The 22,099-nt window shown below is 36.5% G+C and overlaps 1 protein-coding gene across 32 annotated transcripts in view; it reads left to right on the top strand.

Annotated features, from left to right (window-relative positions):
- Positions 1 to 22,099, top strand: part of CCDC91 (coiled-coil domain containing 91) — a 397,753-nt gene that overhangs the window by 58,646 nt on the left and 317,008 nt on the right. For 3 of the 32 annotated variants that reach the window (XM_086401582.1, XM_086401566.1, XM_086401558.1), the window contains exon 2: positions 9,858 to 10,000. The exons of the other annotated variants lie outside the window; for them this stretch is intronic. The gene's annotated coding sequence lies outside the window, so the exon portion shown is untranslated. The remainder of the gene's footprint in view (positions 1 to 9,857; positions 10,001 to 22,099) is intronic. 32 annotated transcript variants of the gene reach the window in all.

The following is a 22,099-nucleotide window of genomic DNA, read 5'->3' as shown; positions in this document are numbered from 1 at the left end:
TTTTTTGCCTGATTGTTGTGTCTAGGACTTTCAGTACTATGTAGAATAAAAGTTGGGAGAGTGGACATCCTTGTCTTGTACCTGACCTAAGAAGAAATACTTTCTTCTTTTCTTGTTTGAGTTTCATGTTGGCTGTGAGTTTGTTATATATGGCCTTTATTATGTGGGGTGTGATCCCTCTATACCTACTTTGTTCAGAGTTCTTATCCTAAATGTATATTGATTTGTCAAATGTATATTGATTTGTCTTTTGTGTGTCTGTTGAGATGTTTATATGATTTTAATTCATTCTGTAGGTTGTTAATGAAGTTTACCACATTCATTGATTTCTGGATTGAACTCTCGCATCCGTGGGATAAATTTAACTTGATCATGGTGCATGGTCCTTTTAATGTATTGTTGAATTAGGTTTGCTTATATTTGTCCATTTTATTGTTACTATGTAAAAGCATATAACAATAATCAACTGTTAGTTTCATTGATCTTTTTCATTGTATTAGTCTCTAGTTCTTTTGTTTCTACTCTGATCTTTATATCTATTTTCCTCTTCTAACTTTGAATCTTGTTTATTCTTCTTTTTGTAGTTTCCTTTGGTGTAAGTTTAGGTTAGCTGCAGTTTTTCATGTTTTCTGTGGTAGGTTTGCACTGCTATAAACTTCTCTCTTAGAACTGCTTTTGCTGTGTCTCAATGGTTTTGTATCATTATGTTTCCATTTTCATTTGTGTCCAGATGTTTTTTGATTTCCTCTGTGATTTATTTAGTGACCAGTTGGTTGGTTAGTAGCCTCTACTTGTCTGTGTGTTTTGCCATTTTTTTCTTGTAGTTGATTCCTAGTCTCATGGTATTACAGTCAGAAAAGATGCTTGATATGATTTCAGTCCTTTTATTTTGTGGCCTTGCATATGGTTTGTCCCAGAGAATGTTCCACGTGCAGTTAAAAGAATGTGTATTCTGCTGCTTTTGGATGGAATGTTATCTCTATTCAGTCTGTATGGCCTAATGTCTTATTTAATGCCTGTGTTTCCTCATTTCCTGTTTGTGTAATCTACTTCGACTACTATGTTACTATCAGTTTCTTCCTTTATGTTTGTAATATTTGCTATATTTAATTAGGTGCTTCTGTGTTAGGTACATGTATATTTATATATTTTCAGTTGTTATATATTATTGTTGGATTGATCCTTTTGTGACGTGAAAGTGAAAGTTGCTTAGTTGTGTCTGACTCTTTGTGACCCCCTGGACTACACAGTCCATGGAATTCTGCAGGCCAGAATACTGCAGTGGGTAGCCGTTCCCTTCTTCAGGGTATCTTCCCAACTGAGGGATCGAACCCAGGTCTTCTGCATTGCAGGCAGATTCTTTACCATCTGAGCCACCAGGTAAGCCCAAGAGTACTGGACTGGATAGCCTATCCTTTCTCCAGCAGATCTTCCCGACCCAGGAGTCAAACTGGGTTCTCCTGCTTTGCAGGTGGATTCTTTACCAGCTGAGCTATCAGAGAAGCCACTTCATCCTTTTATCATTATATAATGTCCTTCTTTGTCTCTTGTTACAGTCTTTATTTTGAGATCTATTTGCCTGATATAAGCATTGCTACTCCAGTTCTCTTTTTTACATTTGCATGTAAACCTTTTTCCATCTCCTCACTTTCAGCCTGTATGTGTTTGAAGTGAATCTCTTGTTGGTAGCATACATATGGTTCTTGTTTTTGTACCAGTTCAGCCAGTCTGTGTCTTTTGACTGGATCATTAAATTCATTTACATTTAGAGTAATTATTGATAGGTATGTACTTACTGTTGTTGTGTTGGTTGTTTTCTGGTTGTTTTTGTAGTTTTTTCTGTTCCCTTCTTTGCTCTATTCCTTAATGATTTAATGAGTATCTTTAGTGTTATGTTTGAATTCATTTCTCTTTTTTAAGCATGTATCTTTTTTAGATTTTTGGTTTGTGGTTACTGTGAGTTTTATATACAACAATATGTATACACGTACATCCATGCATATGATTTTTTAAAGTTGATAATTTCTTAAGTTCAAATGCATTCTAATAACACCACATTTTTACTCCCTCACTCCCACACATTTAATTTTTTGACATCATGTTTTACATCTTTGTGTGTGTATGTGTGTCCTTTAACTACTTACTGGCCTCTTAAACTATCCTCTTTTAAAAAAACCCAAAAAACAATGTTCTGTCTCTCTCTCCATTTTAGTTCAATTTGAGTGACTTCCTCTACTCTGTTTTCCAGTTTTCTGGTCTATTCCTCTGTATGATCCAACCTATTGTTGATGCCTTCTATTGTATTTAAAAATTCTGTTATTGTGTTCTTCAATTCCATTTGATTCTTGTTTATATTTTCTCTCTGTCAGACTACTTGCAGAGCAATGTATTGTGTTATATGAGGATATATAATGATAGGGTTGAAGGATAGGCTCTATCCTCATGGGAGCTATATAGTCCATTAGGGAAAGTTAGACAAGTATATTACATTTTAAGGGATTTTAATGTTAAAGTTATATTACTTCAGAGAAGTCAACTCTGGTAGCTATGCTTAGCACTAGTGGTAAATAACCCGCCTGTCAATGCAGGAGACATAAGGGAGGCAGATTCGATCCTTGGGTTGGGAATATCCCCTGGAGGAGAGTATGGCAACCAACTCCAGTATTCTTGCCTGGAGAATCCCATGTACAGAGGAGCCTGGCAGGCTACAGTCTAAGGGGTCGCAAAGAGTTAAACACGACTGAAGCAACTTCACACACGTGCAAGAGCCTCTTGATGAAAGTGAAAGAGGAGAGTGAAAAAGCTGGCTTAAAGCTCAACATTCAGAAAACTAAGATCATGGCATCCGGTCCCATCACTTTATGGGAAATAGATGGGGAAACAGTGGAAACAGTGGCTGACTTTATTTTTATGGGCTCCAAAATCACTGCAGATGGTGATTGCAGCAGTGAAATTAAAAGACGCTTACTCCTTGGAAGGAAAGTTATGACCAACCTAAACAGCATATTAAAAAGCAGAGACATTACTTTGCCAACAAAGGGCCATCTAGTCAAGGCTATGGTTTTTCTAGTAGTCATGTATGGATGTGAGAGTTGGACTATAAAGAAATTGGAGCACCAAAGAATTGATGCTTTTGAACTGTGGTGTTGGAGAAGACTCCTGAGAGTCCGTTGGACTGCAGGGAGATCTAGCCAGTCCATCCTAAAGGAGATCAGTCCTGGGTGTTCATTGGAAGGACTGATGTTGAAGTTGAAACTCTAATAGTTTGGCCACCTGATGCGAAGAGCTGACTCATTTGAAAAGACCCTCATGCTGGGAAGGATTGAGGGCAGGAGGAGAAGGGGATGACAGAGGATGAGATGGTTGGATGGTATCACCAACTCGGTGGACATGGGTTTGAGTGGACTTCAGTAGTTGGTGATGGATAGGGAGGCCTGGGGTGCTGTGGCTCATGGGGTCACAGAGAGTTGGACACGACTGAGTGACTGAACTGAACTGAACTAAACTGAAGTATATAGTATATAGCTTTTTTAGACTGGTTTCTTTCACTTAGTTCTCTTCATTAAAGATTCATCTATTTTTTTTTTTTTTTGTGGCTTGATGGCTAATTTCTTGTTACCTCTGCAAAGTATTTCATTGTGTGGATGTATCTTAGTTTGTTTATTCTTTTTCATATTGAAGGGCTTTCTGGTTGCTTCCAATTTTTAGTGATTGTGAATAAAGCTATGAACATTGTCCTGCAGGTTTTTGTGTATATATCTAGTTATTGTTTTTTAAAGACTTAGAGTCCATGTTAATTTTACTGTACATCAATAATAAGTTTTTACTTAGACATGATCCTATACTGAAGATATAATTTTGAAAAATAATTTGGTTTTAGTTTTAATGTTTGTAATAGATCCATTCACATACTGTAAATAGGCTTCTATAATATTTGGTTATTCATAATTAAATGTTAATTGATAACTTTGGTATTATGAATAAATATAATTTGTATGATGAGAGCTTCCCTGGTGGTCCAGAGGTTAAAGCGTCTGCAGTGCAGGAGACCTGGGTTCGATCCCTGGGTTGGGAAGATCCCCTGGAGAAGGAAATGGCAACCCACTGCAGTATTCTTGCCTGGAGAATCCCATGGATGGAGGAGCCTGGTAGGCTACAGTCCACGGGATCGCAAAGAGTCGGACACGACTGAGCGACTTAACTTATAATTTGTAGACGAAATTTATAGTAATATGGTAGTAAGACTCCATTAACCCTAAGCTGAGTACCCATTGGACTCTAGCAATTCAATAGGGTTAATGAACTTTAGGACAAAGCAGTTTTCCTACTGGGGTCCAGTCAGAATCAACTTTATTATTATTTGTTTAATATGAAATATTTATATTCTGCTGTATGTGGGGACTAGAAATGGGAGCAAGATATAAACTTAGGCAGAAAATAGAGTAGGTGATGTTGATAAGTGGCTGCATTAAAACATTTAGTTGTAAAGTTGATGCATTCAGCAACTAACAATTGAACAGTTAATAGCATGTCAGCCATTGTTGATGGGGATATGATAAAGACAAACAGAAGGATATTTGATGAATAGTATTGAAAAGCTTTGAAGTAAAATAATACATTTGAACAGAATAGAGAATCTGGAAGTAGATCTCTATATATATACCAGTGTTAATTATGAAAATTCAATTTAGAAGAATGAGGATAGGTTATTTAATAACTAGTTCTGGCACATCTGGCTATCCACTTTGTGGAAAATAAATTGGATCTCTATCTAATACATTATATAAAAATAAATTCCATGTGGAAAGAATAATAAAAATTCTGCACTAAATTTGGGAGATTGCATGTGCATTCTTGTGATGAGGGTGACATGAGACATCATTATAAGTCTATAAACTATAAGGAGAGAAGACTGTATTTGAATTTATGAAACAGCTTTGGATGAGAAAAGATAGCATATGAACAGTGTAACTGATAAAAATATTTACATTGCAAAGAAGGGACAAATGGATATCTCTTACATGAAACAACTACTTAGTTATTGACAAAAAGGGAGCAGCAATACAGGAAAATTAGTGCAAGATATGAAGAAGCAAATCCAAAGCAAATATATAAAATCCAAGCAAATATATAAAAAGATGTTCATACTTAATAGAAGAGTAATGCAAATTAAGGTAACAATGTATTTTAACTTTGTATCTATGAGACTGCCTTCTCAGCCCCTGCTGCTGCCGCTAAGTCACTTCAGTCGTGTCCAACTCTGTGCGACCCCATAGACGGCAGCCCACCAGGCTAACCCATCCCTGGGATTCTCCAGGCAAGAATACTGGAGTGGGTTGCCATTTCCTTCTCCCATGCATGAAAGTGAAAAGTGAAAGTGAAGTTGCTCAGTCGTGTCCAACTCTTAGCGACGCCATGGACTGCAGCCTACCAGGCTCCTCCGTCCATGGGATTTTCCAGGCAAGAGTACTGGAGTGGGGTGCCATGGCCTTCTCCACCCCTACCCTTCTTGAAAAAGAAAAAAGGGGCAACAATAATCTTTTGCTGGCAGTAGACTAAGGGAAAAAGCTATTTTTATATTTTGCTGGTAGACTAATTAATAGAGTCTTTTAGGAAGATGATCCAATGACATCTATTAAAGTAAAAAATATTCTATGTATACTAGTTGACCTAGCAAACCCATTCTTTGGAATCTAGCCCATTGAAACATACCTCTGCATATAAAGGTTTCTGTACAAACATTTGTTTCAGTTCAGTTTAGTTGCTCAGTTTTGTCTGATTCTTTGCAACCCCGTGGACTGCAGTATGCCAGGCTTCCCTGTCCATCACCAACTCCCAGAGCTTACTTAAACTCATGTCCATCAAGTTGGTGATGCCATCCAACCATCTCATCCTCTGTTATCCCCTTCTCCTTCCTCCTTCAATCAAAAAGACCAGTGTCAAGGTCTTTTTCAATGAGTCAGTTCTTTGCATCAGGTGGCCTAAGTATTGGAGTTTCTGCTTCAGCATCAGTCCTTCCATTGAATATTCAGGGCTGATTTCTGTTTATTCATTTATTAAACAATAGTGGCAAAAAGATGGAAACAAAGTGTACAAGACAGAAACAAAATATAGGTTTATTGGTAGAGGAATGACTGAATAAATATGTATTGAATATATATCTACAGTATGGAATATTCAGATCAGATCAGATCAGATCAGTCGCTCAGTCGTGTCCAACTCTTTGCGACCCCATGAATCGCAGCACGCCAGGCCTCCCTGTCCATCACCAACTCCTGAATTTCACTGAGACTCACGTCCATCGAGTCAGTGATGCCATCCAGCCATCTCATCTTCTGTCGTCCCCTTCTCCTCTTGTCCCCAATCCCTCCCAGCATCAGAGTCTTTTCCAATGAGTCAACTCTTCGCATGAGGTGGCCAAAGGATTGGAGTTTCAGCTTTAGCATCATTCCTTCCAAAGAAATCCCAGGGCTGATCTCCTTTAGAATGGACTGGTTGGATCTCCTTGCAGTCCAAGGGACTCTCAAGAGTCTTCTCCAACACCACCGTTCAAAAGCATCAATTCTTCGGTACTCAGCCTTCTTCACAGTCCAACTCTCATATCCATACATGACCACAGGAAAAACTATAGCCTTGACTAGATGAACCTTTGTTGGCAAAGTAATGTCTCTGCTTTTGAATATGCTATCTAGTTTGGTCATAACTTTCCTTCCAAGGAGTAATTTTTTAATTTCATGGCTGCAGTCACCATCTGCAGTGATTTTGGAGCCCAGAAAAATAAAGTCTGACACTGTTTCCACTGTTTCCCCATCTATTTCCCATTAAGTGGTGGGACCGGATGCCATGATCTTCGTTTTCTGAATGTTGAGCTTTAAGCCAACTTTTTCACTCTCCATTTTCACCTTCATCAAGAGGCTTTTGAGTTCCTCTTCACTTTCTGTCATAAGGGTGGTGTCATCTGCATATCTGAGGTGATTGATATTTCTCCCGGCAATCTTGATTCCAGCTTGTGTTTCTTCCAGTCCAGCGTTTCTCATGATGTACTCTGCATATAAGTTAAATAAACAGGGTGACATTATACAGCCTTGACAAACTCCTTTTCCTATTTGGAACCAGTCTGTTGTTCCATGTCCAGTTCTAACTGTTGCTTCCTGACCTGCATACAAATTTCTCAAGAGGCAGATCAGGTGGTCTGGTATTCCCATCTCTTTCAGAATTTTCCACAGTTTATTGTGATCCACACAGTCAAAGGCTTTGGCCTAGTCAATAAAGAAGAAATAGATGTTTTTCTGAAACTCTCTTGCTTTTTCCATGATCCAGCGGATGTTGGCAATTAGATCTCTGGTTCCTCTGCCTTTTCTAAAACCAGCTTGAACATCAGGAAGTTTACGGTTCACATATTGCTGGAGCCTGGCTTAGAGAATTTTGAGCATTACTTCACTAGCGTGTGAGATGAGTGCAATTGTGCGGTAGTTTGAGCATTCTTTGGCATTGCCTTTCTTTGGAATTGGAATGAAAACGGACCTTTTCCAGTCCTGTGGCCACTGCTGAGTTTTGATGGGCAAATGGGTGGTGCCTTTATGTGGTGCAAGAAAGGAAGGTATACTGTGAGACAAGAAATGATGTCCACAAAGGAGAAGAAGGATTGCATTAAAAATAATACTTTAATGATAGCAAAATCATACTTATGCTTTAAAGTTATATATTTTTATATCTATATTTAAATAATTAAAAAGATTGCATGTATGTTATTAATCAGTATAGTTCCTTTGGAAAGTGATTTAACAAACTTCATCAAGCAGTGTTCATAGTCTTTGACCTTATCAATCTGTATCTGGAAGTTTATACTATGACCTAAAATAATTTTAAAAAGTTAATGTATAATGAAGTCATTGTGATGTTGGTTCTGTAGTAGAGAATATATTGGATAAACTGTAGTGTTTAGAAGTAGGATAATGATTAGATTGTCATGCTGATGGTATATTATGCGGATGTAAATAGTACAGTCATGAAGAGTACAGTTACAAAGCCCGTAATGACTTAGAAGTATATTAATGGTGTAATATATGAAAAAGGAATTTATAATTTCATGTGCAATTGAAACATGTATGTATACATTTGAATACTAGAAATGAATAGGCTAGGATGACATCGTAGCAAATTGTTTTTATGTTTTGACAATAAAATTCTCAAGAAAAGTACAGTTCAAGTATTGTAAAACAAAATTTAGAAGAAATACTTATTAAAAATTAATATCTAGACTTATATGATTTTCTTTGTGGTGAAATAATTTTAAAGTATGCTTTAGGCATTTGCAGACTGTAAATTTGGAGTCAAGTGAGCATCTTTATCAGTATCTTATCCTAAAAATTTCAGTCTCTTCATGATTTATTAATGAGAAATCTTTAGTTTCGTATGCCATATTTCTTACTATGAGAAAATTGTTGAGTGTCTGGAAATAATTAGCATGATTTCATGCTTTTATAGTTACAGTGTTGGTACAGATTCAGATAGCCGGTTCTGTAACAGCTTAGCTGTTGTATGTTATTCAATTATTTAATGATTAACAACTTAGCTATTTTCAGAGTTGAACAGTTATGTAGCTGATTTGTTCATTACATATTAGAGGAGAAAGAGAATTTGATTTTAATTGCCTATTCTATTTTTGATGGATCTTTCCAAATCTCTCATATACTTTACGTTTTGTATACTTGTGTGCATCTTACCTCACATTAGATTTTATAAGAGTTTGTGTACTTTGTATTTATCTGGTGTGGGTTCTTTTAATTTTCTTGGTTTGTGTTTGTTGTCTTTAATTGATTTGAAAAACTTTCAGCCAGTATCTCTTTAAATAATCTCTCTTCTCTCTCTCTTTTTTGATGATTTTAATTTTACATATGATAGACCTTCCGAGACTGTCCTGCAATTTATGGATGGATTCTTTTCTCTCTCTCTCTCTCTTTTTTTTAGCCAAAGTGTGTTTGTGTGTGTTCCAGTTTTTATAATTTCTGTTGATCTATTTTCAAGGTCACTGGTTTTTTTTTTTTCCTATTCTGTACATTTTGATGATAAACCCATAAAAGATATTTTCCTCCCTGATACATTACCAGCATTTCCATTTTACTCTTTTTAATGGTTTCCATCTATCTGTTGATAGCCATGTATGCATATTTTCCACCTTTCCATTGTATTCGTCTATCACAGCTGCTTTTTTCTTTTTTAATTCCTGTCATTTGGATCATCGCCTAGCCTGGTTTTGATTTCTTTGTCTCTTGACAGTTTTCTTTCTCTTTTACTTATCTCATAATTTTTGTTGCTGTTTGTAGAAGATGGAGTTGAATTGTATTTATGACTAAACAGGGGCACCTCTCTTTTAAGTCATTGGTGTTGAAACACCAACATGCTAATATCTAGTCTTATAATAAGTTTTCTTTGTGGTAAAATAATTTTAAAGTATCCTTTAGGCATTTGCAGACTGTGTAAATTTACAGGCAATTGAGCATCTTTATCAGTATCTTATCCTAAAAATTTCATTCTCTTCATCATTTATTAATGAGAAATCTTTAACACCATGATGAAGTTGATGCATTATGAAGCTAAGTCAATTATGTGGTAAATTGGTTAGCCAATTTAAAGGAAAATGCTGTGTAAGTCAAAATTTTTAAAGAGACATTTAAATTTTGTTTTAATGAAGTACGTAATTTAACTTTTTCAAGATACATGGCTTAAAAAAACTTCATTTTCAAATGTTTGTAGATTCATAAGAAGTTGCAAAGATAGTACAGAGAAGTCCTGTTTTGTTCAGTTTCCCAAATGGTTAAATTTCATGTAACTGTGGTACAATGATCTCCTCCCAGGTGGCACTAGTGGAAACGAACCCACCTGCAGGAGACATAAGAGATGCGGGTTTGATCCCTGGGTCAGGAAGATCCCCAAGAGGAGGACATGATAGCCCACTCCAGTATTCTTGCCTGGAAAATCCCATGAACAGAGGAGCCTGGTGAGCTACAGTCCATAGGGTGGCAGAGTCAGACACAATTGAAGTGATTTTGTATGCATAATACAATGTCAAAACTAGGAAATTGATGTTGGTACAGTGTGTGTGTGCAGTTCTGTCATTTTACCACATCTATAGATTTGTGTAACCAATGTCACATCAAAACACAGAACTATTCTGTCACCAGTAAGATCTCCTTGTGCTACCTTTATATAGTCAGCCTTATTCCTTCCCTTCCTACCATCCCCAACCCCTAGCAACTGCTAATTTGTTCTCCATATTTACAGTTTTATCATTCTGACAGTGTTATATAAATGGAATCATACAGTATTTGACCTTTTGAGAGGAGATTTTTTTTATCACTCAGTTAATGCCCTTGAGATTCATCTAAACTTGTTGCATGTGTCAGTAATTCTTTTCTTTGTAATACTGACTAATACTATAGTAGCATGGATGTGGCACAGTTTAACTGTTCACTTATTTTAGAACTTTTTGGTTGTTTCTGTTTTTTGACTGATAAAAACAAAGGTATGAACAATCATGTACAGATTTTTGTGTGGACATAAGTTTTCATTTCTTTGGGAGAAATACCCAAGAGTACAATTCTAGATATTTTGGTAAGTGTATATTTAACTTTTAAAGACACTGGCAAATTATTTTCCAGAGTAACGGAAATGACTGTGCCATTTTACATCTCCAGTAGTGGTGTTTAAAAGATCTAGCTTCTCCACAGAATGGAAGAAAATATTTGCAAACCATATATCTGATAAGGAATTAATATTCCAGAGTATACAGAGAGCTCCTAAAACTCATCAGGGCTTTTCTGGTGGTTCAGGGGTAAAGAATCTGCCTGCCAATGCAGAGACATGAGTTCGATCCCTGGGTCGGAAAGATCCCTCAGAGGAGGAAATGGCAATATACTCCAGTGTTCTTGTTTGGGAAATTTCATGGACAGAGGAGACAGGCAGTCTATAGCCCATAGGGTCACAAAAGAGTTGGACACGACTTAGGAACTAAACAATAACAGCAACAACAAAACTCAACACTAAAAAACAAACAAGTAGATTAAAAAATGGCTAACGGACTTGACTGACATCAGTTTGAGCAAGCTTCAGGAATTGGTGATAGACAGGAAAGCCTGGATGCTGCAGTCCACGGACTCACAAAGGGTCAGATGTGACTGAATGACTGAACTGAACTGAAAGGTTTTGAATAGACATTTCTCTAAAGATGTGCAGAATGCTAATAAACTCATTAAAAGATGCTCAGCATCATTAATTGTTCAGGAAATGCAAAGTCAGTTGTAATGAGATACCGCCTCATACTCATTAGGATGCCTACTATTACCAAAAAACCCCCCAAATAAACAAAAAATCCAGAAAATAATAAGTTTTGATGAAGATATAGAGAAATTGGAACACTTGAGCACTGTTGGTGGCAACGCAAAGTGGTACTGCTGTTGTGGGAAACAGCTGTATGGTAGTTCCTCCAGAAATTAAAACTAGAATTACTATATACTCTAACAATTCCACATCGGGATATATACTCAAAATAATTAAAAGCAGGGTACAAGATACTGATTCACAGCAGTATTCTTCACAAAAGCTAAGACATATGAAACAACCCAAGTATCTTGACATATATGGGTAAACAAAATGTGGCATAATGGAATATTATTCAGTTAGAAAGGAAGGGACTTCTGATATATGCTACAGCATGGAAGAACTTTGCGGACATTATGCTATGTGAGGTAAACCACTCACAAAGAGACAATTACTGTATTATTCCACTTACGTAAGGTACTTAATGTAGTCAAAATAGAACATAGAATGATGGTTGTCAGGGACTAGGGAAATGAGAATGGGGAATTACCATTTAATGGGGACAGAGTTTTAGTTTTGCAAAGAAAAATGAAAAGACGGATGATGGTGACTTCATAGTAATATGAATATGCTTAATACCACTGAACTGTACACTTAAACGTGGTTAAGATAGTAAATTTTATGTGGTATTTATTTTACCACAATAAAAAAATCAACCATGATGATATTAACAACTTTATGCCAGCTGTTTTTTAAAAACTTAGAAGAAATAGACACATTTCTAGAAAAATATTACTTACAAAAAATGAGGGAGAAATTAAAAGTCTGAATCATCCTATAATTACAAGAAATTGAATCTTACCACAAAGAAAGCAACAAGTCCAGATGATTTGCTGAGCAAGTTTCTACCAAAATTTTTTAAAAAAGGTTATTCCAATCTGATGCAATCTCTTTTAATTAATAGAAAAAGAGAATGTTGCCCCACCTAGTTCTGAAAGCCCTGTGTAACCCTGATATCTAAACCAGATGAAGGCATTAGAAGAAATGAAAATTACAGGTTATTTCACTCTTGAGTGTAGATGTAGAAATCTCAAACAAGATACTAACATTTTGAAATGTACATTGTAAAAGAAGAAAAATGCTCTTTCCAAGTTCTGTTTGTTTCAGGTATGCAAGGATAGATAATTATTATATGATCTATAAATGTAAATGATGATATTAATAGATTAAAAGAGAAAAATCATATGGTAATGTCAGTAAGGTGGAAAAAAGCATCTAATTATCAATGTAAATTCAATTAGGAAAGTTGGAAATTGTTTAACCTGTTGGGACTATTAAAAAAAAAACCCAACAATAATCAACAGACATGTTTTTAAATGGGAAAATATTAAAAACATTCCCTTTAAAAACAGAAATGTTACAGACATGGATGTTATCACCCATTCTAGTGGTTTTATTGCTACATAAGAAATCATCCTAAACTTAAGGGCATTAAACAACTATTTTATTATTCCTATGGATTCTGAGGGTCAGGAACTTGAACAGTGCAAAATAAGAAGATTTGTTACTGCTCCCCCCTTTCTAATGCATCAGTGGGATGACTTAAATACTGGAAGTAGCTGGATAGCTGGAAGCTGGAATCATCTGAAAGTATTTTTATATATCTGGTGATTTGATTCCAGTTGCTGGCTGGGGGCTCAGGTAATCAGTTGAAAAACTTGCAGGTGACTTCTCCACGTCATCTCTCCATGTGGCCTGGCTTGGCTTTTCTCACAACATGGTAGCTAGGTTACTAGCCAGGCAATATAAGGACACAATCAGAAATTACAGTTTTATGACCTAACTGGGAAAGTCACAGATGTTAATTCTACTGTACTATATCGGTTTTGGAAGTTTAATGATTAATATCCCATAGTTTCAAAAGGAGAAAACAGAGCTATTATGACTCTTTGGAATGAGTATCAGTGTTTCATTCTTAGGAGAATATGTGAGTTAGGAGATATTTTTGATAATGTCTTTGAAGACTACAGTCACCACATTACCTCTTGTACTTAGCACTTTATTGAAGGACATAGCCTGTGCTTGAAGATAAGAAAAATAAATTAGATAGAATTGGAAAGAAGTAAAATTGTTATCTGAAGATAATATGATCATTTACCTATAAAATCAAAAGATATAAATTACTAGATGTCAGTTTGGCAAAGCTGAATGGATATAAGATTAATATAAAAAAGTTAAAAGTTAATTGTATTGTTACACAATAGCATTAGACAACTAGAAAATACAATTTAAAAGAAGATATTAATGTATCAGAATGTTAGTATCTAGGGATAAATCTAGTAGGAGATATAAAAGACTTCTTCAGTGAAAATTATAAGATTTTATTAATAGGCGTTAAGAAAAATTAATTATGGTACATCTTTTCAGTAAAAAAATATTGTAAGCCACACAAATGTTTGTTGAAAAGAAAGTGGCTGAATAAACTATGGTATATTAAAGTAGTAAAAAAGAATGAATGGTAGCTAAAATAATATTATCAACATAACATGAAAAAATTAAATCCCCTAAATTTAAGTCATAGGATGCCCTGTAAAATATACCTTTTGGTGGTAGAAATAAAATGGAACTTCATTAACTTGAAAACAAAGGAATGATGAAAAATAAACTTAGGATTGTGAGTCCAGAGAGATCCAAGGAGGGGTTATATGTAATTTGTTATGATCTTCAGTTTTATGCCTGGTGGTAGGTTTCCATATCTTAATTTTATTAAAAAAAATGGAATAAACAATTAAAAAAAAAAGACCAAACGCCTTGAGGCAGGAGTATGATTGTTAGGGAGGCTATGTAGCTAGAACAGAGTGAGTCAGAGGGAGTTACAGTTTAGATCAGAGGGGCACTGGACGCTCTAATTATGTCTAGGAGAAGAGTAAACAAATTCTTAACAAAGGTTTAAAGCTGTCTGTGGTTAAATACCGAACACTGAGACATTGTGTTTTGATTTTACTCTTACCCAAAAACAACAACAACAACAATCTGCCTAAGAGTTTTATGCTTATTATAGCAGAACAGCCATGTTCCAGATAGGTGAGGTTATTAAATATATCTGTCCAGATAAATGAAAATTCACTATAAAGAGAAAAAGATAAAAAAGCACATATAACACTATGAAAGATATGAAGCACTTTATAAAGTTGTCAACACTGTACTGTGTTGTTCACTAACACTTTTCTCTATTGTGTGTTATATAGAGTACCCTCATAATACTGCCTTAATATTGTGATGTAATTGTAGGCGTTTTGCAGAATATACTTTTACTTCTGATCATTAGTCTCAGTTTACAACTTTGTCTTCATGTTTGCTTTGCGTAGTGGTGAGACTCCAGAGTTTGTGTTCTATAGAGGCGTGAGTCTTTAGAAGAAATCACCTGTGTAAGTAGAGTCGAGGATGGAATAGAAAGGCGCAAACTGGAAGCAGAAAACTATTTTGAAGGCTGATGCTATGAACCAGATAAAACATAAAGGTGCTTTAACTAGGGTAAAAATATTAGCAATTGAGTAGATAAATTCTAGAAGTATTTAAGACACAGAATTTGGTGAGAGAAGGAGGAGGCAAGGATGACTCCAGCTTTTGTTCTTGGCCAACTGTGAAAGAATCCTAGAGGAAGAGTCAATTTGAGGTTGGTGGGAGAGATCTGAGGTTCAGGTTTGATTGTATTGAAGTACCTGTTAGATGAAAAAGAAACTAGTCAGTTGTCTGTTGAGTTTATGGATCTGAAGCTCAGGAGGTGGATCCGAACTAGAGATCCCTTAGATTGTTTGTAAACAATCTGAAAATGAATTGTTTAAAATGAATCTGAAGGAATGAATAACTTAGAGAGTTTATTTGAAGTGAGATAAAAATGCCAGCATTTAAAGGGTAGGTAGAAGAAGGACCTGTAAGGGAGACTGGGAAGAAGCAGTCGGAGAAACAGGAAGAAAGAGGGAACAAGTATGGTTGTTTTGCAAGCCGGAGATTGAGAGTGTTTTGAGAAGGAAAGACTGGTCAAATGCTGTTAGTGTTCAAATATGACAAGGAATTGAAAGTGTCTTTTTGCATTTAGTGAAAAGGAGGTAATTGGTTGCAGGCACGGTCTGTAGGTCTTTAAGAATAGAGCATCTATGATGTTGAGTTGTGAAAAGGAGAGGGCTGTGGTTGGAGAAGAATGTGCAGTTAAGGATGGTTTTGCTTTTGTTTTTGTTTTGTTTCATTTTTAAAGATGTAGGACGTGGAACATGTTTCACTGTTAATAGGAAGGAGCCAAATAAAAGGGGAAAGTTGAATATTTAATAAAGAGAAGAATAATTGAGAGAGTCAGGTCTCAGAGCACAGATGGAGGAATTAGTCTTAAGTGGGTGGAGGAATTCTTTTTCCTTATGAGAAGAATGAAGTGGAGTAGTTGGGCTTCCCTGGTGGCTCATACAGTAAAGAATCTGTGGGAGACCTGGGTTCGATCCCTGGGTTGGGAATATCCCCAGGGGCAGGGCATGGGAACCCACTCCAGTATTCTTGCCTGGAGAATCCCTATGGACAGAGGAGCCTGGCAGGCTACAGTCCATGGGGTCACAAAGAGTCGGACGCGACTGAAGCGACTAAGCACATCACAGTTGGGTACACATGCTCGTAACTATAGTTTTGGTAGAAAAAAGTAAACGGCCTTCCCTTAAAATGCCTTCTTTGTTTAGCAGGAAGCTTGATCATGTACTTCGATTACTGAAAGTAATTTGTTGGAAAGTTTGAGGAGAGCTGAGAAATCTTTGAAATAGCTTCTGGAGAAGGGGAGCAAGAGGCTTAATTAAAGAAAAAAAATGTATGTGGTTGGCAGCGCTGTGGACCCAATTGAAGATGGGAAATATGAATTTTATGATCCTTCTAAGCAGAAGACAGGCAGTTGGATATTGTTTGTTGGTGGTTCTGTATGAGAGCTATTATCTCCTGCCTTGTAAGAACTCCAGGTTCTGAAGCTATTGAGAAATAGAACCAAGAGTTATAAGAACCAGAAAAGTGTCTCTAGTCTTAAAAGTTTAATGTAAATATGGCTTGGATTGAGGCTGAAATGAGGTCTCCTGCAATTTCTCTCCTGAATTAAATTTATCCATTGGCTAAAAAACATGAATCCAGACTAAGAAAATAAAGTTTTTCTCTAGTGAATTTCCCTCATGAGAGCTAGATCAGAGAAAGATTATATTGTTTATGGGCATAAAGTTCCCAGTGAGGAACCCAAAGAACTTTCTCTGTGCATGCATGCTGACCTCTACACAGTTAGCAGAAGAAGATGGCAGAGGATGAGATGGTTAGATAGCACCACCCACTCAATGAACATGAATTTGAGCAAACTCCGGGAGATAGTGAAGGACAGGGAAGCCTGATGTGCTGCAGTCCATGGGGTCGCAAAGAGTAGGACACAACTTAGTGACTGAAAAACAGTAACGACAGGAAGTTTCAAAGTTACCATTACCCACAGTAATAATTGAATAAGAGAGTGAGTGTGGCACTGTAATTTCTTCTAAGATGTAGACTTTTTGTGCTCAAACTCCAATGTATTTTTCTTGGAGAAATAAGAGGAAAAGCAGAGTAATGGAGGAACTATGAGTAACTCATTTGCTTTCATTCAGTCATTTATTCCAAAAGCATTGATTCAAAAATACTTTTTGGAGTTCCTACTGTGTGCTAGGAACTGCATAGTTCAAGGTTCTAGGGAGTAAAAAAAGTTTAAGAAATGGTCCATAAATTACTTTGGAAGACCTTATGGAAATTCAGGTAAATGGTTTCCTTGACAAGATAAGCTTGAAATTCTGATTTTGTGTTTTGATTAGGCTCTTCCATTTAGTTCAGTCTTAACGGCTGTTCACTTTTACCTTAGCGAAGGGGGTGTGTGTCTGTGTGTGTTTATGTGTATTTCCTTTGTTATGTTTCCTCTTACCAATTTATATTTGCTCTGGATTGTCTGAAAAAAAAATCACCTGTCTGTTACTTTTAGGAAACATGGCATGAAATAGTCTCAAACAGAAAAAATTTTGGATGTTGGTTAGCCAGTAATTTTCCAGATGGGATAGAGATTGACTTAAATGCTGAGTGGACAGTGTAAGGCACTTTGGGATGACTGAATACTCTGGATAATCTCTGGAGATGGTAATTTTTGAAGTTAGTTACTTAAATTGTCTACTTTTCTATTTGGTGTTTTTTTGCATTTTATTTTGAGCAACTTTGGTGTCTGAGATACACTTTTACATTTTGTATAAATATTTATAATATGGGAACATGTCATAAAGAAGACTAACATGAAACATTTTCCATTTATTCACTGATTAAAGGCTAATTTAAAATATTTAAGCCTTCTCTTAGTTTGTTTTGAAAAATAAAACTTGCCTTGAGTTTTCTTTTCAGAGTAGTATTTTGACGCAAATAAAGGGTACTTGATTAGTTATGCCATGATTTTTTTTTATGCTGTCATTAAAAAAGTCAATTATGAGAGCCCGCAGTTTAAAGTTTAAAGTTTAAAGTTGTAAAAGGCTTGTTATGGCCGAAGTCCATCTTATGATGCCCTTTCTTCCAGTTTCTCCATTTCTTGCTTTCTAGAAGCAAGATATTTAACAGCTTATATAGCTGAATCTTTTAGTGTTTATCAGTTAATCACAAAATAACATTTATTATTGCTATGTCTTGATTTTTAAATTTCATACCCATTGTCTTTCCAATATGGAAGATCAGACCTAAACTGTCTTTTACCTCTGGCTCATACCACATCCTTCATCGTCTTTCTCTTACCTTCCCAATATGGTTATATTATAATTTTGGTACAGGTAGTTATTCACTGTTAACATGATTATGACCATGTACATACTACTCACAGCTGAAAAAGGTAGTATATTATGTTTGCTTTTCCTGTCTAACACATTGTTTTCTCGCTGTTTTCATTTAGCTAATTTTCTAATCACTTAATCAAGCCTACATTTTTCTCCAGTTGTTTAAAATTACTCTTATTAGGGTAAAACAGAGACAGTCTATTAACTTCATTTCCTCAAATACATCTCCCAGGAGCTTTGCTCTCTACTCCAATTTAGACTTGTTGCTGTCTCTTCTTGCTACTCACTTCATTTTTCTGGGACAGTTCCTTTTGTTTCTCACTTTATTTGGATCTCCTTTTTCTTAATCCTGTATCTCTCTCATGTCTTATTTCTTTACTCCATAGAATTTTTGGGAAATAACTTTTTTTTTGAGACTGTCAGATGTGAATATGGCTTATTTTCCCTCTACTTGGTTATTTGTTGGGTTGGCTGATTATAAAGTTCTATGTTGTAAAATTTTCCCTCAAAATCTTAACATCATCGCTTCATTGTTTTTCACTTTTCAGTGATGCTTTTGTAAAGTCTAATACCATTACATATATATCTCTTTATACGCTTGTAGGATCTTCTCTTTTTTTGTAGGATGTAAGACGCTGCACTCTTAGTGTGGCTTTTTACTTCTATTTTCTTAGATACCTGAGGAACCATTAAATCTGCAAATTATATCCTTTAGTTTTAAAAAGTTTCTTTTGTTATTTGGCTCATGATATATCTTTTGTTTTCTCTATTCTTTCTAGAATTCCTAAAATTAAATATTGCATATTCTAGACTGGATCTTACACTTTTCTTACATTTTTACTCTGATTTCTCATTTCTTTTTCTTTTATACTCTGCTTCTTAAAGGAGATTTTCTTAGCTTTATTATCCAGCCTGAAGTGTTTCATTTCTGTAATCACTTATATTTTCAAGACCATAGTCTTGTTATATACCACCCAACTTCCCTCCCAAATTAAATCTTCTTATTATTTCATGAATGCACTGTCTTCTGATCCCAACTCTCTGAAGGTATTCATTATAGTTTTTATTTTTTAGCAAACATTTCTCTCATATGTAATCTCTGTTTCTTCCATCTTTTTTCCTTTTTTGGGGAGTTCATTTCTGTTTTTCATACTGTTGCTTTTGTTCAGTCTCTTAAGTTGTGTCTGACTCTATACAGCCTCATGAACTGCAGCATATCAGGCTTCCCATCATTCACTGTCTCCTGGAGTTTGCTCAAATTGAGTCAGTGATGCTATCTAACCATCTCATCCTTTGCCACTGTCTTCCCCTTTTGCCTTCAGTCTTCCCCAGCTTCAGGGTGTTTTTCAGGGAATCAGCTCTTTGCATCAGGTGGCCAAAGTATTGGAGCTTTAGCTTCCTCATAAGTCCTTCCAATGACTATTCAGGGTTTATTTTTTTTACGATTGACTAGTTTAATTTCCTTGCAGTCCAAGGTACCCTCAATAGTCATCTCCAGCATCACAATTCAAAATCATCAATTCTTCAGCACTCAGCCTTCTTTATGGTCCAACTTTCACATTCATACATGACTACTGGAAAAACAATGGCTTTGGTTATACAGACCATTGTTCACAAAATGATGTCTTTGCTTTTTAGTACGCTCTTTGGGTTTGTCATAGCTTTCCTTCCAAGCAGCAGGCATCTTAATTTCATGGCTGCAGTCACCATCTGCAATGAGTTTTGGAGCCCCAGGAAATAAAATCTGTCATTGCTTCTGCTTTTTCCCCTTCTATTTGCCATGAAGTGATGGGACCAGATGCCATGATCTTAGTTTTTGGAATGTTGAATTTTAAGCCAGCATTTTCACTCTCCTCTTAAAAGCAAGAGAGTTCCAGAAAAACATCTATTTCTGCTTTATTGACTATGCCAAAGCCTTTGACTGTGTGAATCACAATAAACTGTGGAAAATTCTTCAAGAGATGGGAATACCAGACCACATGACCTGCCTCTTGAGAAACCTATATGCAGGTCAGGAAGCAACAGTTAGAATTGGACATGGAACAACAGACTGGTTCCAAATAGGAAAAGGAGTGTGTCAAGGCTGTATATTGTCACCCTGCTTAACTTATATGCAGAGTACATCATGAGAAATGCTGGGCTAGAAGAAGCACAAGCTGGAATCAAGATTGCTGGGAGAAATATCAATAACCTCAGATATGCAGATGACACCACCCTTATGGCAGAAAGTGAAGAGGAACTAAAAAAAGCCTCTTGATGAAAGTGAAAGAGGAGAGTGAAAAGATTGGCTTAAAGCTCAACATTCAGAAAACAAAGATCATGGCATCGGGTCCCATCACTTCATTGGAAATAGATGGGGAAACAGTGGAAACTGTCAGACTTTATTTTTTGGGGCTGCAAAATCACTGCAGATGGTGACTACAGCCATGAAATTAAAAGACACTTACTCCTTGGAAGGAAAGTTATGACCAACCCAGATAGCATATTGAAAAGCAGAACATTATTTTGCCAGCAAAGGTCTGTATAGTCAAGGCTATGGTTTTTCCAGTGGTCGTGTATGGATGTGAGAGTTGGACTGTGAAGGAAGCTGAGTGCTGAAGAATTGACGCTTTTGAACTGTGATATTGGAGAAGACTCTTGAGAGTCCCTTGGACTGCAAGGAGATCCAGCCAGTCCATTCTGAAAGAGATCAGCCCTGGGTGTTCTTTGGAAGGACTGATGCTAAAGCTGAAACTCCAGTACTTTGGACACCTCATGCGAAGAGTTGACTCATTGGAAAAGACTCTGATGCTGGGAGGGATTGGGGGCAGGAGGAGAAGGGGACGACAGAGGATGAGATGGCTGGATGGCATCACTGACTCGATGGACGTGAGTTTGAGTGAACTCCGAGAGTTGGTGATCGACAGGGAGGCCTAGCGTGCTGCAATTCATGGGGTCGCAAGGAGTTGGACATGACTGAGCGACTGAACTGAACTGAACTGAGGATCTGTAGTTCCTCTTCCCTTTCTGCCCTTCGAATGGTATTATATGCATATCTGAGGTTGTTGATATTTTTTCTGGAATCTTGAATCCAGCTTGTGAGTCATCTATCCTGGCATTTTGCATGATGTACCCTGTATATAAGTTAGGTAAGCAGGATGACACTATACACTTTGTCATACTCCTTTCCCAATTTTGAACCAGTCTGTTGTTCCATGTAAGGTTATAACTGTTGCTTCTTGATCCATATACAGGTTTCTTAGGAGACAGGTAAGGTGGTCTGATACTCTCATTTCCTTAAGAATTTTCTGTAGTTTGCTGTGATTTACATAGACAATGTAAATTGTCTTTGACAATGGCTTTCACATTGTCAATGAAGCAGAAGTAGATGTTCTTCTGGAATTCCTTTCCTTGGTCTCTGTGATCCAGTGAATGTTGGCAATTTGATCTCTGGTTCCTTTGCTTTTTCTAAATCCAGCTTGTACATCCTCAAGTTCTCAGTTCATGTACTGCTGAAGCCTAACTTGAAGGATTTTGAGTGTAATCTTAATGAGTATGCAAAATGAGCACAATTCTCCTGTGGACATTCTTTGGCATTGCCCTTCTTTGGGACTGGAATGAAAACTGACCTTTTCAGTCTCATGGCTACTTCTGAGTTTTCCAAATTTTCTGGCATAATGAGCACAGCACGTTAACAACATTAACTTTTAGTGTTTTAAATAGCTCAGCTGGAATTCTGTCACCTCCACTAGCTTTATTCCTAGTAATGCTTCCTAAGGCCCACTTGACTTCACACTCCAGAATGTCTGGCTCTAGGTAAGTTACGGCACCAATGTGGATATCCTGGTCATTAAGACCCTTTTTTATATAGTTCTTCTGTGTGTTCTTGCCACCTCTTAATATCTTCTGCCTCTGTTAGGTCCTTGCCATTTCTGTCCTTTATTGTGCCTATCCTTGCA

Source organism: Bos grunniens, chromosome 5 (assembly GCF_055505025.1).
Source record: "Bos grunniens cultivar Pamir isolate PY7600 chromosome 5, Bosgru_T2T1.0, whole genome shotgun sequence".
Classification (NCBI taxonomy): domain Eukaryota; kingdom Metazoa; phylum Chordata; class Mammalia; order Artiodactyla; family Bovidae; genus Bos; species Bos grunniens.
The sequence above is the reverse complement of the archived record's forward strand: the minus strand, read 5'-3'. Positions and strand labels throughout refer to the sequence as shown.